The sequence below is a fragment of the Aotus nancymaae genome, unplaced genomic scaffold (assembly GCF_030222135.1).
Source record: "Aotus nancymaae isolate 86718 unplaced genomic scaffold, 86718_ANA_hifiasm-v0.15.2.pri h1tg000020l, whole genome shotgun sequence".
NCBI lineage: Eukaryota > Metazoa > Chordata > Mammalia > Primates > Aotidae > Aotus > Aotus nancymaae.
The window spans coordinates 4,844,790-4,861,715 of record NW_026988432.1 but is presented as its reverse complement, the minus strand read 5'-3'; the positions used below and the strand labels follow the sequence as shown (position 1 = coordinate 4,861,715).

The window sequence follows — 16,926 nt, the reverse complement described above, 5'->3', positions numbered from 1 at the left end:
AGACATGGTTTTGGGGATTGCATGAAAAGCCTGCATACACTTTATGATTATTGGAAAATACATTTGTCAAATTTTAAAATAATTCTTCGGAGTATTTGCTCAAAGGTAACATCTCAAATTAAAAATTGAGCAATGTTATTACATTTATAATTCTTCATTACTTTTTTTATTCTTTAAGATTTCTCAAATACCATATGCAACATTTCAGTAATCTCAGCTATTGGTTTTTTATTTATCTAGGATTTCACTTTGGCAAATTTCACTTCCTTAAAAATATAACATGATATTCCTCTTCATAGGAGAGCAACTGAGAATTTGCTATCAGATAATAATGTTAACTTTTACTCAGAATGGTAATGCTGTCTTGCACGCCTCAGCTGAGACTATAATCCAAAAACACAGTTTCAACCAAATATGCATCAAAATTCAAAGGCAAGAATTCAGTTAGAAATCATTGATTCAACTTGAAAGGGGAATCCAAACACTTAAGGCTAAATATTTAGTGAGTTAAAGATGTTCGAACAGCCAATTTCAATGAAAAAGCAAATCAAGAGTAGTTCTTCAGCTCATAAACGATTATCTTTAATAAATCTCTCCAAAAGAGGGGTATCACCCACACTAAAGGAATTCATAGGAAATGCTGAGTACCTCCCACTTCTCCATCAGATCTACTCTCCACCTGCTCTAAGCCCCATGAGTTGACTCTTCGAAAGGACTCCCTTGCCTTCTGGCCCTCAGTTGGGTTCTGCCTATCAGAATACTATCAGGGAAATGTAAAAACAATGGCAAGAATGACAAACTATGAAGAACCAATTTCAACTCTATCTAAAACATAGGGTAAAGGCTTTGTGCATTGGTCTGGGCAATGATTTTTTGGGGAAAGACCCCAAAAGCACTGCTAATAAAAGTGAACATAGACAAATGGGATTATACCAAACTAAAAAACTTCTGCACAACAAAGGAAACAATCAGCAGAGTGAAAAGATAACCTATGTTGTGAGAAAATATTTGCAAACCATACATCTAATAAGGTGTTGATATCTAAGATACTTAGGAAACTCAAGCAACTCCATAGGAAAAAAGGAAATAACGCTCTTTAAAAATGGACAAAGGAGTTGAGTAGACATTTCTCAAAAGAAGACATACAAATGGCCAACAGGTGTTTTTGAAAAAAATCAGCATCACTAATCATTAGAGAAACACAAGTTAAAACCAAAATGAGACACCACCTCAAACCTGTTAGAATGCCTATTATCGAAAAGTCAAAAGATATATATTGGAGAGGAAATGGAGAAAGGGAAATCCTTGCATGCTGTTGGTGGGAGTGCAAGTTGGTACAGCCATTATGGATAACGGTATGGAGAGTTTTGAAAAAATTAAAAATAGAGCTACCACATGATCCAGCAATACCACTACTGGATATACATCCATAGAAAATGAAATCACTATGTCAAAGAGATATTTGCATTCCCATATTCACTGCAGCATTATCCACAATTAAGCAAGGTAAGAAATCAACCCACGTCTTCATCAAATGATGAATAAATAAAGAAAATGTGATACGATACACAATTGAATACTCTTTAGCATTGGAAAATAATAAAGTCGTGTCATTTACGACAACATGGATGAACCTACATGACTATGTTAAGTTCAACAAACCTGTCACAGAGAGGGAAATGTCACATGATCTCACTCATATGTGGAATCTAAAAAAGTTGAATTCATGAAAGTAGAAAATAGAACAGTGTGCACCAGAGGCTGGAACAAGGGTGATATTGGTTAAGGAACACACAATTTCTGTTATGAGAAATAAGCTCAAGAGATCTGTGGTACAACATACTGACAATAATGAATAATGATGTATTCTTGAAAATTGCTAAGAGAGCAGATTTTAAGTGTTTTCACCACAAAATATTAGTGGGGTAATGTATATGTCAATTAGCTTGATTTTGCCATTCCACCATGTATCCATGTTTCAAAACATCATATTGTACATGATAAAGGTATGTATATATACATATAAGTTTTATTTGTCAATTGCAAATAAATTGATGAGAAGAAAAAATTAAGAAGAAAAAATAAAAGACTGTAAAAGAATGTCTAGAATATTTATTGAATGTATGGTAGCAAATAATAATACCAATTCTAGTATGTATTAACTAAATTTAAACACATAGTTAATAGAGTAAATTTTTCCAGTTTTGCCGGTTCTTCTCTAGTTAATATGAAATTTATGAAACAGCTTTGGCCTTCTACCATGGTTTCCTGTTAATGACAGGCAGTGACTGCTGAGTGGGTTGCAGATAACTTAACCTTGCGCCCTACCTCCGCTTCCTGCTGTCCTCCAGGGCTGAGCTCACCAGTTTGTCGGGCACCACCCACTTGCTCACAGACTGGTTGGCCCCAGGGGGGTCAATCACTGGGCAAGAAGTACATCCAGCAGACCCAGCCCCTCACCCTGGAGCACACTATCAAGTTGCACCCCCTTACCAATGATTACTTTGGGTACAAAAGAACCCCTCTGTGTAATGGACAGCTCTGTTGCAGCCAGATTTTAGTGCACGAGGGAAGGAGTTCATAAAATTACAAGGAAGAGGACTGTAGAAAGGGTTCTGATTGGACAAGAACCACTGGCTACCCCATGTGATACTGCTACAGCTGGGAACAACTTTCTTCAACTCACCTGGTCACAAACTTAACCCAGGAGAAGATAAAGTTAAAGGACTAAAACGCTTAATGACAGAGACATTGTGTCATCAAGATGGAGCTCTGAAGACTGGGTGATTGACGGCTGCATTGGTAAATGATGGAAGGGCATTTTGAACCTCCTCAGTATCCTTATGTTCCTGCACGTATTGCAAAGTATACGGGACACAGGGAGTTGCTTTTTTGTTCAACTTCAAGAAAAAGCCTTGTTTGGAGTCCCTGAAAAGTACAAGCCGGTAGATAAACCATTATTTGAATTGTAAGATAATGCACCAAGATATGGACCTATCATTTCCAGCTTCCCTCAGCTGTTGAGCAGGTCCAGTTTTATTTACAAATGAATCGCTGCACAGTGGAGAAGTGAAAGAAGCCAATTCTGTGAGCACAGATACACAGTGTAGAAGAATGAATAGTTTCTTTGGTTTATCTCTTTCCCAATCCCTAAATTGCTGCCTACTTTCTATTGTCTAAATGGTAAAGTTAATATAGAGAACTAGATGGTAGAGTGAACAAATGTGATGATGTTTATCTACTTTTGGTTCTACTCACTTTTTGTACAACATTAAAGAAGATAGACTTCTTTCTAAAAAATGAGGAGTAACTTGAGCCATTTTATTGCAATCATAGTAAAATAACTTTATCCGTTAGTGCTTTAAGGTAGTTCATAGACTCTATGTCAGAAAAAAAACCTGCAGAATTGCTAGAAGACATTTGCAACCTCGGTATATTTGAAACAAAAGTAAAATCATTTTAGTTAATTCACTAAGCTTTTCACCAGTTGCCTACACAAAGTAGGTTATTCCACATGGGAATTCTAGGCATAAGAATTCTACCAGCAGGAACCAATGATAGGATGAGTGAGTTCTTCAGGTTGGTCTTAGTTTTTTACTCAATGTACAACGAAGATTTTTAGAATGAGCCAAAAAGCACAAACAATGTGTATTTCATCAATGTAGAAAGTCAACAATAAGTAGAATGACCACAGCGAACTGCAGGGAAACAGTAAAAGCTACCTGTAAAATTAATACATTATTTATAATAGGTTTAAACTGCTATTATTTGATTTTAGAAAGGTGCACAATGTTAATTAAGGCAGTTGTTGGAGTTACAATGGGATCAATTTATTCTTTCCATCCTTCTTAATTTTCCTGGTTAATTCTTGAAAACCAAGCCTGGTGATCTTTCCTTTGTAATTACAAATATGTCTTGCAAATTTCTCTAGCTAGAATAGATTTATAACAGCTTCACAGTATTTTAAGAAAAATGTAAGCTGTTTAAAGATAGGTGGCAAATAGTACATAACTGTAAAAAGTGTGATATTTATTGCTGATTTATAGTCATTGTGGATTGCTTCCAATTAGGATTGATTGACTTAGCAAACAAAATTTACAGGATCTGTAAGACACTTAGTTAAACACTTTTTATTGTAAGTATGTTCATGAAATATTCGCAGCATACTTACAGAAAAGAAAATGTTGGAATTCATCTAAATTCCAGTTTAACTGGGCTTCCTGCGTTTTGATTGACAGTCTTTGATGTTTATCAGTCCTCTACAGCTTGTACTTTGACCCTCAAACCAAATATGTTGTGTTTATGAAAGTCAATTCACAAATCCCATGTAAAAAAGTTTTAAGATAAGATGCATACAGAAAAATTACGTAATTGTATAACTCAATAACTTTTAGCCCTGCAAAATGCCCAGGTAATTGGCACACAGGTAAAGATGCAGAATATGCTGGGACCCTAGGTACATTTAAGCTGTGTCCCAGTAACACCCACCCAAAGATGATTCCATCTCAGCAAATCTCATTTTATCCCTGAAGTGTTTGAGAGAGAGTATCAAGAATGAATTAGGGATTTGCAGCACCCTGACAGTGTCTGTCACACAATAGAGGGTTTATGTGGTGAATAATTTAATAATTATGGCGAAATATTAACACCTGTAAGTTTTGCATAGCAAATTCAGAATATCATATTATTTAATCCATTCACTGAATGAACTTTTATTGAATTCCTGCTTTGAACAAGGTTCTGCTTTGGGACAAGTCATTGTCCTTAGAATGCCTTAAGTAAAATACATTGGCTCAGAAACTGTGTGTTGTCTAGGAACCGTGACCTACTGACTCCTTTTTCTTTTTCTCAAAACTTCCACTTTGCTATTTTAGTGAAGATAAGCAAAGCTGTTGATGAGTGAGATTAAATGACTTTACTAGGAGTGAGATGCATTTGCCAATTTTTTTTTTCTATTTTCTACCCTAGGCCTTGCTAATTGGGCATTACTAATATAACACTACAGAATGTGTTTGACTAGACTAGAATGAAATTAGAAGTTTTCATAGGAATAGCCATCCTTCCCTGTAAAGGGTCCACTGGCTAATTTTATAGAGGCAGAAAGTGAATAGTGAATGAGCCATCGAGTGGAAAACAGTTGGAACATTTCAGAGCGTGCTTTACACTCCCTGGACAAGTGCATCAGGAATGACATCTAGCATCATAAGTCATGCAAACTGTCTTTTATCCCCATTTTATACTTAAGATGTGCATTTACCTCAAGATTAAAATGAAGTCATTATAATTTTTCTAATAAAAATGAGTTAAAACCAGAGTAGTTTTTTAAAACATGAAGTATATTTATAATTTGACTCTGTAATAAAAATCAGAAAAAAATGGTTATGTTTATTGACACAACCATCTAGATTAACTATTCTAATCGCTTGGTAATTATACCATAATTATGCTTCAATCATTTTATTCATAATCATGTCACTTTAATTCTGAACCTCAAGAATCCTAATGCATAGTTTAATGAAGCATAAGATGCAATTTTAATCTTTTGGACAGTTATATGGGAGAAGAAATGGGCATATAAAACAGATAAAGATATGTAAAGGTCAAAAAAAAGACAAACTTTAATATAATAATTTAACTCAACTAACTAGGTCTAGGTTTATTTGCACTGTGAGACACACACTTTATGAGTAAATATTTTAAGCTTTGACACGGTGACTTATTGCTGTGTTGTGCAATTATACCCTAGGTGAGTCTATGAAAGGAAAATGAAATAGGAAACTACTATTAGCCAATAAATTCAGTTAATAATTGTGATAAGGTGGATAAATCTAAGTTTTACAAAAATAAAAGTGCACTTAGTTTCAAGAAGATGGGTTTTATCCACGTCACTCAGAGAACTTTGAAATATAAGAAATGGAACAGATGACTTCTCGTGTAGACAAGATGAACTAGACTTGTCTCTCCCTGCTATCCTCCTAAGGATAAATGCAAACCTTGGAAATAGCAAAAGAGGAAACTAAAAGAGGTCTCTGAAATATATTAAAGGAAAGAGGAACTAGTGAGGGGCTCCAGTCAGTAGCAAGGCATCGTAGGTGACCCCAGCTAACAGACAAGGCAGCCAGACTTCACGCCTTCCCACCTCCAACACAGCAACAGAGGCATCCCAGGTAACCTTATTCTTTCCTTGGATGGGATGGGTCTTCCTTTAACACACCAGTTGAGCCCAGCACCACTGGCAGGGGGAACCATAGGAAACCCTGCTAATTAGAGGCCAGGTGATGGATTGTTTTATGACCTTGACTGTGGCAATCATTTCACGGTGTATATCAAATCATCCCATTGTACACCTCAAATGCATACATTTTTATTTGTCAATTATGAACATAAAGATACTTAGGAAAATTAATTAAAGAAAATTAGCACTGTGTCTAGTATCAAAATTAAAAAGTGACTAGGAGAAGAACTTTCCCTCCACACAGGCCCCCATTCTCTGCAGGCTCCTCTCTGACACATCAGGTGACAAGATGGCACAATCTAGAAGCATTCCACCACAACAGGTATCCCAACTCAGGAAGCCTCCTTGTCCCTAAGGATTCCATCCCTTGTTTTCACCTACAGACACCAGAGAAACTGGGCTTGCTGGTGAAAGGGACTATGCCACAAGTGACTCGGTCCAGCGTCCATATCCTAATCACCGTAACTTGTGAATATGTCATTTTGTGAGGTAAAAGGGACTTTGCAGACGTGATGAAATTTGGAATAAGAGATTACCCTGGATTGTCTAGGTAAGACCAATATTATCACATGGTTTCTTAACAGCAGAAACGAAAGCAGAAGGGTAGGTTGGAGTGATGCAATATGAAATGAACCTGACCTGCCATTGGTAATTTTAAAGATGGGGAAGAGGCCATGAGACCAGGAATACACATGGCCTCTAGAAGTTGCAACAAAATGAATGGGACCCAAGGCCTACAAGAATGCAGCCCTGTCAACTTTGATCTTAGTCCACTGAGATATGTGAGAGTTTCTTACTCTCAGAACTATCAAATAATAAATTTGAGTTGCTTAACCCACTCAGTTTATGGTTATTTGTAAAGGCAACAAGGGAAAATCAAAACACTAGGAAATTCTCTTTATCTCTGTGTGTGTTTTGACTCCCATTCTGGCCCAGAAAAACAGGGTGACTTGTGAGCATTGCTCAAAGAGAGTTCACCATAAAATGTGGCCCAGTCAAAGAAGCCTCTTTGTCCCCAGAGACCTGAGACTTTTCCCCAGAGACATGGGTGTCTGGTGAACTCTGATACAGGAGATACCACTCCTGCAAGTGACCTTCCTGGAAAGTGCTTTCTATCAAAGGCAGAAATATCTCACCACAACATGCATGAACCAAGGTAGTCTCTTCACACTTGTGGTTTGAGACTCCTTTCCTCCACTGAGAGGGAGCAGGCGGCCTGGAGAAACCCTGCCCATTCAGGCAACAGCAACGGGGACCAGTGGAAACCAAACCAGCAACAAATAAACTGAGCAAACCAAAATAATACTGCAAGGCATCTGAAAATTAAACCATCATTTGAAATACAGCCCACAAAAGTAGACTAGGAAATGCATGCTAAACACAAACAGTGGGGCTTCTTACTAAGTATTTAAGCAGGACTCATTCTCCTACCATAATAGACAAAATGGCCAGAATACAATCAAAAATCAAAAACCAAGAAGCAAGAAATCAAAACTTCATGAGAAAAAACAATCAATTGATAACACTGAGATGAACTGAATGTTGGAAATATCCAGCAAGGTATTGGCACATACCTATGTATGTGCAAAATCTCAGAAAAAAAATAGGAACAGAGGGAAATTACTACAACTTGATAGAACTCATATGCAGAAATCCTATAATTACCATTGTACTAAATAATCAGTCACCCCCACTAAGATTGAGAACATGGCAAGAATATCTGCTCTCAGTAATCTAATTCAAGTTATCTGGAAGTTCTAACTAGTGCAATAAAGCAAGCGAAAGAAATAAAAGGCATAAAGAATGAAAATTAAGAAATAAAACTTTCTGTTTTCAGATTACATGATTATCTATGTAGCAAATATCAAGGTGTTCAACAAACAACTTCTGGATCTAATTAGTCAGTTCAGCAAGTTGCAGGATACAAGAACACACAAAAATCAATCGAATTATTATATACTAACAATGATCATGCAGAAATCGATTAAAAAACATTTAAAATTGTTCAATGACAATTAAATAATTCAGATAACACTTAACAAAATATGTACAGTATATGCTGCAAATTATGAAACACTGATGAAAACAAATCAAAGATCTAAATGAATAGAAATGTACCAAATTAACAGATTGCATGTCTTGCAATAGTAAAGATATCAGTTTTGACCAAAGTGATCTATAGGTTAATTGTTATTTCCATAAAAATTCCAGTAAGGAATTTTCAGTCTTCTGGCTTACTACAAACTTCAAACTTGCCATCCTTCAAAATCTCATGAGCCAGTGCATTAAAGTAAGATAAATATGTCAATAGATAGATATCCATCCTATTGGTTCCATTTCTCTGGACAACATCGATCAATAAAATGCCTACTTAGACAAAATTCAAGTCTGAAAGCGTATCTTTTGGAATATTCAGAAAATATCTACCATGGCCCTGGGTATTTATACATTCAGTTCGCAAATTCATATGGAAGAAGAGAGATTAATCTCAGCTTGTGAATAGGTTCATGAGTTCTAGAGACAGATTTACTGCTTTTAAATCACAGCTCCAAAATGGCTAGCTGTGTGACCATGAGCAAGTTGCTTGATTTATCTGCACTTATTTTCTTCCTCTGTAACCTGAGATAATATGAGTAATATGAGAACTCATCTCATATGGTTGTTGTATTAAATAAGTTAAAATATAAGATATTTCAAATAGTGCCTGGCATATGAAAAATACAGATACATTTTAACTAGATATTAATTTTGATTATTATAATATTCATTCAGCAGGGCCCATTGAACTATCAATCCCTTTAATTAAATACCTTTAGCTTCCATATCATATTCCAGAGTATTCTTAAGTAATGTTTTGTCAACAATGCTTCGTACATTTTTAAAAACCTTAGCACTTCATTTGTTAGCAGTTTTTAATATGGAAAAAAAAATTGGCATCGGGGAGGTAAACCCTCTACAAAGGTATTTGTCTCTCTCTCTCCAGATAGTTTCCAAGCCAGTAATGGAATTGGAGCATAAATAATAAATGTGGTTCTTACATTCTCTTTCAACTCTGAATTTCTTTTACTTAATAAGTAATTACTTTCAACAATAACACTGATTTGATTTATTCTCACTAAAAAGTTTAAGGGTCACTACAAAAGTATGTATAATTTCAATTTTAACAGCGCTTTATAAAATACTAAGAAATACGTTTCATTTTGAGAAATTGCTATATTTTAAAAGCACATGCATCTATAATTACAAATATACAATGCAAGCAAATTTTCAAAGAATAATTCTCCAGTGTTTATGAGATGTGGTATGATGCACTAAATAAGGCACTCAGATACCTTCAGAACCTGAGTCCTAGATCAGGATCTTAGACCCCTCTCTCTAGCTATGTGTCCTTATACAGTTCAATCTCTTCAGTCCAATATTCCAATATGTTACTGTCCATACTAACATTTCCTAATTTCTTCCTTACAGTATTGGAGTAAACCAAAGCACTTAACAACATTTAACAACTTATAAACCATGATTCAAAGATAATATCTTATTTTGAATCACGCTACCAAACAAAGAATTGTTGATTTCTAATGTCTTAGGTCTATGTGGCAACAAAATACGCCAGATGGCAAAATTCTCTTTAGTCAAAGTGCTGAGTGTTCATTTCAGAGCTTCACAGCATTTCAAGTGTAGACATCATGTCATTAAGCCAGTAAGTCTACAAAAGCCAGTCCTAAAATTCTTTGTCTTCATGAAGAAAACTGGATGAGTTAAGTCCCAATGTTAACACAAAAAGTCCTAAATTCATCTATTTTACCAGTAAATGGTAGTTTTGTTGAGGGAAGTTTCAGGAGTAGTTTGCATTCATTTGTTAATCTTGTTCATGGGTGCATTCTGATTTAGATTCCTCTGCCATCATATATTCAGTGGTGGATAATAGATAGGGAGAGAGATTGTTCACAAAGTTGTAATTCAATCTGTAGATTGTAATGTTTATGATATCATCAGTATCATGAGATTAAATTACATGTTGCAATCTATCTTATTTCTCTTTGCTCGTTTGTTTTCCTAACATATGAGAAAAATCTCAATGGTTTGTTGGCACAGACTTAAATATTTTTTGAAAAGAAAATGTAAAGTTTCTGAAATGATGTAGGATTGTGATAGGTAGTTAATCTGATTTCTCTTTTAAGATAACACACTGATAAATTAGTAAAATATAAACATAAAAACTAAAGTACTCATTAGAGTGATTTACTTTCATTAAATTTTTAAATGCTATTAAACAGTACTAAGACATCTACCAATAAAAACTTTTTAACAACTCTATGTAGCTTTTCCTGATTTCTCTGCAGATATATAACCAGTCATAACTCATTCTTTCTAGTTTCTTTCACATGTGACTTTATGCCTGCACTCTGTCTCAGTATCTAGAATTACAGATGCGCAGCAAGGCTCTTGTTGGTCCCCGTGAGCTCATTTGTATATGGGGAAACGCACAGTTGAGGGACTTATCCAAGATTATCTTAAATCTTCTGGCCATTTTATCACCATGTTTAGCAGCTAACCTGGCTCATTTCTACTCAATAGTCTTTGGCAAAATAGTGCTCCTCAAAATTTAATGTGTATAAAGAATTGCCAGGGTTATTTTTTTCTTCAAAATATACCCTGTCTCTAGAGAGATGCACAGGAATATATATGCATATATATTTAACAGTTTTTGTTGGTAGATGTCTTAGTACTGTTTAATAGCACTTAAATATAATATAGCACTTAAATAAATAAATAAACATATATGTATGTATTTTTTTTTGAGACAGAGTCTTGCTCTGTCACCAGGCTGAAGTACAGTGATGCTATGTTGGCTCTCTGCAACCTCTGCCTCCTGGGTTCAAGAGATTCTCCTGCCTCAGCCTCCCAAGTAGCTGGGATTACAGGCACATGCCACCACACCTGGCTAATTTTTGTGTTTTTAGTAGAGATGCAGTTTCACCATGTTGGCCAGGATGGTCTCCATCTCTTGAGCTTGACTTGTGATCCTCCCACCTTGGCCTCCCAAAGTGCTGGGATTACAGGCGTGAGCCACCACATCCAGCAGAAATCTATATTTTTAACAAGAATATTATGTGATTCCAAACGTAGTACCTTTAGAGACAAATAACTCTAGAAATGAAACAATCAAAGTATTACAAACAAATGGTTGACTTAGTTCTCAAAACTCTCCTCATCAGTTAAGGACAGAAATATGATAGGGGAAGGTAAAAATGTATTGATCTTTGGCAAAAATTGAATCCTTATGTTTGGAGACTGCTCTCATGCCCGCTTGGGTCTTTTTTTTTCTCTACAAACAATGCCCAGTGACCTTGTAACTGAGCCTCGATGGCCTGTAAGCCCCCATTACTCTCTCACTTGCTCTCTTCTAAGCGGCTCCTACATATTCTAAACTGACTTTACAGTTCAACCTGATGCAGCATGAAAATTACAGAGTTGGATGAAATCATTAGCTTCTTCTTTCATCTTAAAAGATAATTGCCTAATTATATATTTCATAAGGTGAAATGGAAATAATCCTAGAGAAGACTTGTTTGAAGAAATGTAGAATAGAGGAAAGGAAAGAGAACTCTGGGCCCAGACTTAGTCCTTAAATTCAGCAAGGCTGAATTTACAAGTTATATGACCTTAGGCAATTTTTTTTACCTGTAAAATGAGAAAATAATAAACACTATTGTTATTTTGAGCATAAAAGAAGGGAAAAAATCTTTCTTGCACAACTGCTTATAAGCTTCAAGGTAGTATATTTCTCTTATCAAAGTAAACTCTCCCCTCCCAAGTCATTCTCTGTATCATACTCCATTTTATTTTATTAATATGTATAAGTATATAAATTGATTTAGTTCATTTATATCTTTAATAAATGAATTAATATGATTATTTAATTAATAAATGAATTAATATGGTTATTTTTCTGCCCCATTGGAGCTGTGTTTCCCTCCAAAGGATAAGGACTTCAGCTGTCTTCATCACTGATACATTTCCAATAGTGGTACATAATAGGTACCCAATTAATATATGGTGATTGAATGAATGTTTAGCACATGGTAGTCATACAATAAGAGTTAATGACTTTTCAGATGAGGTTATGAAAGCACAGAAAATATCTATTTAAAAATTATCTTTTAAGGAGTTCATTACAAATTTTGCAGAAAATTCTGCAGATCCTGAAAAGGTGTAAAGGATATGCTTAAGCAAATGGTACTTAAGGTTTTGCAGAGAGCGAAATAGTATGCTAATTATTCCAAAAACCTGTTGTTTATTTTTCATCAAATAGGAAGTAAATTCTGACCTTTAGCTGAACATATGACTCTTCAAAATAAGCCCTCTATTCCCAACTTCCTGTGCAGCAATACGGGGCCATATAATAAAGCTCTAACTATATGTACTCAGAAGTGACATACAGGAATTCTTGGAAGTGTGCCCTTCTTGGCACTCTTCCTCCTCCATGACAGTTAGAATGGAGGCATTTGGTGAGCCCTCATGAGTCATGTGGATGAGAACAAAACACCAGGCTGAGGGAGCAATGAGGTAGAAAATGCTAAGGAATACTAGGAGCCACCAGAAGCTAAAAAGAGCAGGGGAAGATTCTCTCCAAGAGTCTTCATAGGAAGTGTGGCCCTGCTTATATGGTGACTTTTAACTTTTTACCTTCAGTACTGTGAGAGAATAAATTGTTCTTGTTTTAAGCAGCCAAATTTGGGAAATTTTTAATAATAATTTGAAGAAACTAATACAGGAGATAAAACTAGATGACTGTAGTTGAAAAGCCTCTTTCAGCACTCAATGTCTTGTTTACCAGCGGGTCCCACCAAGAGTGAAATCGACAGCACGCTAAAATAGTTAAAATGAATGAAGTTAAGATTAAAGGAGTCATCAAGGGCCAGTGAGCCACCAGCCACAGGAAAAACCATTTCAGCCCTGGGACTAAAGACAGATGTGGGGACAGTGTGTCATAATTCTGGAGCCTGATGAGATGAGGAGCCTAAGAAAAATGGCCACTGAGAGGAACCATGGCCTTAGAGGAATGTGTCACCACCAGAACCACAAATGCAACAGGGAGAAATGCAGTCATAAACATCCAGAACTCTCTCCCACCCCACGTCCACTGCTAGTCCTTCTCCTTGGCCATGTTCAACTAAAGTCAGGGGAGATCATATTAAAGACTCTATGCAGTCGGCCTGTGAAGCACAGAGCAGGGAAGAAAGGGGTAGAGAAGGGATCTGGGTCCTAATTCAAATGGACAACACTCAGCAGAGATTCAATGACTTGATTGGCAGAATATGCAACCATTTGGAAGGGTAAGCCTGGTACTGAGCTCCTCAAGAGAGAATATATTTAGTCATTTTAGCAAACCCAGCATCCACCACAAAGCTTGGCATCATAAATCTTCTTACATACATGCCCATCTTTGGGTCATGTAGAAACACTACTTATTCCAATTTTAATTACTCCAAGTTTAACTATATGTCATTTAAAATCTTGTCTACTTAATAGGATATTGGGCACATGTGACACATATATAAAATGTGACTGCCAAATAAATAGATTTGTTATGCATGTGAGGAATATTTGTTAATCCCAGTTTGTATGCTCGGTAAATAGCGTTTGAATGTGTGGCTGTATGAATAAAGATTTCTCAGATTTGTGCCTTAAAATCCTAGAGGTATTAAGAAAATATCGGGTCAACAGCCTCCTGGCCTATCTAATCTGCTTGAAGAATGCGCTGTATTTTCTCATAAGAATTGTTTTCCCAAAGCACAGAAAGAAATCATTAATGTACAATTCTTAGAGACTCAGACTCTGAGTTTTTCAAGAAAATAAAATAAGACGAGCGTGAGCCCTGCTAAAGGTAAAATCCCTTATCACGAAATTCCTTTCACCTTAGAAATAATTGAGCTCTATTTTCTAGCAACGTCTTCTTCCAGATGATCAGTGAAGCGATATGTACTCTGTAGGTTTAGGTGCAGAGAATATTAATAGGATGTATCATACGTATAATTTGGGTGGAAAACAGCACACAAAGAGAAATTTGGGGGAAATGAATTAGAAAATTGGTCACATATTGAAAAGAAAGAGGGCAGCAAATTTGCTCAAAGTCGTGAGACTGATTTAGCCTCGATGCCTTAGGCCATCATATTCTAGAGAATGAAGAAGCAACAGAAACATTTATAGGTAGCAACTTCTCCTTCTTCTTCTCCCTCGTGATGACAAGCCCAGGACAATTAGGTCATAAAGCGGAGCAAAATCCCTTTAAGCCCACTAGGGAAGCTGTGCAGTTTGTGAAACAATACTGAGCTAGAGGACGCCTCTCACCAGTCACCTGTGATCAAGTCACCTCCTGAGTTAGCACCTACCAGATGATAAGTGCTGTGCTAAGTGGAAAGAGCGAAACTAGAGAGCACGGTTCCCACTCTGAAGGGCCTCTAGTCTAGGAATGAAAAAAATACCTAAAGCATTACTTAAATGTGGTTTGCTGTCATGCTGACATCTCCGGGGTGCTATAGAAGTATAGGACTAACTCAGCTTCAGGAGCCTAAATAGGCTTCCGAGAAGGAACACTGGAAGCGAGGTGCATAGGCTGGTAGAGGTTGAAGAATGGATGGGAAAGGGCGGTATGTCTAATGAAAAAAGTAGCATGAACAAAGGCAAGGAAGTGTGACAGTGCTGGTGCTGAAAGACAGCTCAAACGGGTTCATGGTTGTTGGCAAGGAGTGTGGCTTGGTAAGGGGCGTGCTATACTACGGAGTGTGGTTACCATGAAAGGTGTGGCCACAGGGAGTAGTGAAAGCTTGGTAAGGGGCATGGCTATTAGTGAGGGGATGTGGCTATATTGTGACTTGTGGGTGTGGTTAGGGGCGTGGCTGGAGAGCGGTGTGGTTTATTACCGGGTGTGGCTGTCAATGAGAAGGTGTAGCTGGTGAGGGGCGTGGCTAATAGTGAGGGGCATGGCTGATAGTGTGGGGTGTGAACCTGTAAGAGGGCGTGGCTGATGGTAAGAGATGTGGCTGTCAGAGGATGTGGCTGTAGTATGGGATGTGGTGTGGTGAAGGGCATGGCTGTCAGTAAGAGAATATGGCAATATGTGGGGCCTGGCTATAGTGAAGGCTGTGGCTGTTAGTGGGGGGGTGTGGCTACGGTGTGGGGCATGGTTGTCGTGAGGGATGTGGTTGTGCTAAATTCAGTTTCTAAGAGTAAAAGGGACAGACATTAAGGTTATTAAGCTGGGTGCAGTGGCTCACATCTGTAATCCCAGCATTTAGAAAGGCTAAGGCGGGCAGAACACTTGAGGTCAGGAGTTTGAGACCACCCAAGCCAATATGACGAAAACCCATCTCTACTAAAAATACAAAAATTAGCCAGGCATGGTGGTTTGCAACTGTAGTCCTAGTTACTTGGGAGGCTGAGGCAGGAGAGTTGCTTGAACCCTGGAGGTGGCGGTTGCAGCAAGTCGAGATGGCCCCATTGCACTCCAGGCTGGGAGACAGCATGAGACTCAGTCTCAAAAAAAAAAAAAGACATTAAGGTTATTGGCTGTTAAATTCCAAAGGCAATTATTTTGGCCATAAAACATGAGGATGGGAAGTAAAATAATTTCTAAGTTTTCCTTCAGTTTATTTATATTATAATTAATGATCCCTGAGTGCAACCATTTCAAAAATATATTTTTAGGTATTTTTTGAAAATATGTCTTCAGAGTTTTATATCATAAATGCCTCATTATTAAAATCTCTTCACACTTGAAATTCAATTCCACTCTCTGTCATAAAGAAATTATACTTTAATAAATTTTTTCTGAGTTCATAAATACATGCAACACATGAGACACAAGAAGTGTAAACCTAAATGCCCAAGCTAGAATATGCCAAAATAAAATGTACTTAGGGGTGAAGAAAATAAGTAAACCAAAAATAAAGTGACTGAATTAAGATGAATGTATGGGAATTAGTGCATCTATAATAATGCAAAATATAATGTAATAACAGTCACTGTCTAATTTTTTTTTTTTTTTTTTTTTAATGAGACAGGGTCTTGCTCTGTCACCCAGGCTGGAATACAGTGGTGGGATTATGGCTCACTGTAGCCTCAACCTCCTGGGCTCAAACAATCCTCCCACCTCAGGCTCCCAAGTAGCTGGTCCATAGGAACATGCCACCACGCTCAACTAATTTTTGTTGTTGTTGTTGTTGTAGAGACAGGGTTTTGCCATGTTGGCCAGGCTGGTTTCAAACTCCTGTGTTCAAGCAATCCCCCTGTCTCAGCCTCCCAAAACACTGAGATTACAGGTTTGAGCCACTGCACCTGGCTCTAACTTACATGGAATAAAGCACATAAACTCTTGTACAGTTTTCTGTGACTAAATTGTACAGATTCTTCTGTAGATGAGTATAACAGTTAATCAAAAGCCTTGTTATATTGAACATGATGTACATAGATATTCGCTGTTATTAAGATGCATGGCTGGCAAAAGGAACAAATAATGTACTCATGCCCTTGATTTCTTTAAAATAGTCACAGCTGGGCAAAGCCCTTGGATGTCAGAAACAAAATGAAGGTCTTTTTTTAATGCCTTCTGATTAATTTTCAATGCCTCCCAAGCACCAATAACCAAATGAAGAATGCTATCTTCAGCTAAACACTTTGTTAGTAAA

The 16,926-nt window shown here is 36.9% G+C and overlaps 1 pseudogene; it reads left to right on the top strand.

Annotated features, from left to right (window-relative positions):
• Window positions 1-3,050, top strand: part of LOC110568624 (cleavage and polyadenylation specificity factor subunit 5-like) — a 47,769-nt pseudogene extending 44,719 nt beyond the window's left edge.
• Window positions 3,051-16,926: the final 13,876 nt, after the last annotated feature.